The following is a 1,944-nucleotide window of genomic DNA, read 5'->3' on the forward strand; positions in this document are numbered from 1 at the left end:
GAGAGAAACATTGGCAAAACTAAAGGAAGCAATTGATGTTTCCACAATAATTGTGGGAGACTTCAACACATCACTCTCTCCTATAGATAGATCAACCAGACAGAAGACCAATAAGGAAATTGAAAACCTAAACAATCTGATAAATGAATTAGATTTAACAGACATATACAGGACATTACATCCCAAATCACCAGGATACACATACTTTTCTAGTGCTCACGGAACTTTCTCCAGAATAGATCATATGCTGGGACATAAAACAAGCCTCAATAAATTTAAAAAGATTGAAATTATTCAAAGCACATTCTCTGACCACAATGGAATACAATTAGAAGTCAATAACCATCAGAGACTTAGAAAATTCACAAATACCTGGAGGTTAAACAACACACTCCTAAACAATCAGTGGGTTAAAGAAGAAATAGCAAGAGAAATTGCTAAATATATAGAGACGAATGAAAATGAGAACACAACATACCAAAACCTATGGGATGCAGCAAAAGCAGTGCTAAGGGGGAAATTTATAGCACTAAACGCATATATTAAAAAGGAAGAAAGAGCCAAAATCAAAGAACTAATGGATCAACTGAAGAAGCTAGAAAATGAACAGCAAACCAATCCTAAACCAAGTAGAAGAAAAGAAATAACAAGGATTAAAGCAGAAATAAATGACATAGAGAACAAAAAAACAATAGAAAGGATAAATATCACCAAAAGTTGGTTCTTTGAGAAGATCAACAAGATTGACAAGCCCCTAGCTAGACTGACAAAATCAAAAAGAGAGAAGACCCATATAAACAAAATAATGAATGAAACAGGTGACATAACTGCAGATCCTGAAGAAATTAAAAAAATTATAAGAGGATATTATGAACAACTGTATGGCAACAAACTGGATAATGTAGAAGAAATGGACAATTTCCTGGAAACATATGAACAACCTAGACTGACCAGAGAAGAAATAGAAGACCTCAACCAACCCATCACAAGCAAAGAGATCCAATCAGTCATCAAAAATCTTCCCACAAATAAATGCCCAGGGCCAGATGGCTTCACAGGGGAATTCTACCAAACTTTCCAGAAAGAACTGACACCAATCTTACTCAAACTCTTTCAAAACATTGAAAAAAATGGAACACTACCTAACTCATTTTATGAAGCTAACATCAATCTAATACCAAAACCAGGCAAAGATGCTACAAAAAAGGAAAACTACCAGCCAATCTCCCTAATGAATATAGATGCAAAAATCCTCAACAAAATACTTGCAAATCGATTCCAAAGACACATTAAAAAAATCATACACCATGACCAAGTGGGGTTCATTCCAGGCATGCAAGGATGGTTCAACATCAGAAAAACAATCAATGTATTACAACACATTAAAAACTCGAAAGGGAAAAATCAATTGATCATCTCAATAGATGCTGAAAAAGCATTTGACAAAATCCAACATCCCTTTTTGATAAAAACACTTCAAAAGGTAGGAATTGAAGGAAACTTCCTCAACATGATAAAGAGCATATATGAAAAACCCACAGCCAGCATAGTACTCAATGGTGAGAGACTGAAAGCCTTCCCTCTAAGATCAGGAACAAGACAAGGATGCCCGCTGTCACCACTGTTATTCAACATTGTGCTGGAAGTGCTAGCCAGGGCAATCCGGCAAGACAAAGAAATAAAAGGCATCCAGATTCGAAAAGAAGAAGTAAAACTGTCATTGTTTGCAGATGATATGATCTTATATCTAGAAAACCCTGAGAAATCAACGATACACCTACTAGAGCTAATAAACAAATTTAGCAAAGTAGCGGGATACAAGATTAATGCACATAAGTCAGTAATGTTTCTATATGCTAGAAATGAACAAACTGAAGAGACACTCAAGAAAAAGATACCATTTTCAATAGCAACTAAAAAAATCAAGTACCTAGGAATAAACTT

The sequence above is a fragment of the Choloepus didactylus genome, chromosome 10 (genome assembly GCF_015220235.1).
Source record: "Choloepus didactylus isolate mChoDid1 chromosome 10, mChoDid1.pri, whole genome shotgun sequence".
NCBI lineage: Eukaryota > Metazoa > Chordata > Mammalia > Pilosa > Megalonychidae > Choloepus > Choloepus didactylus.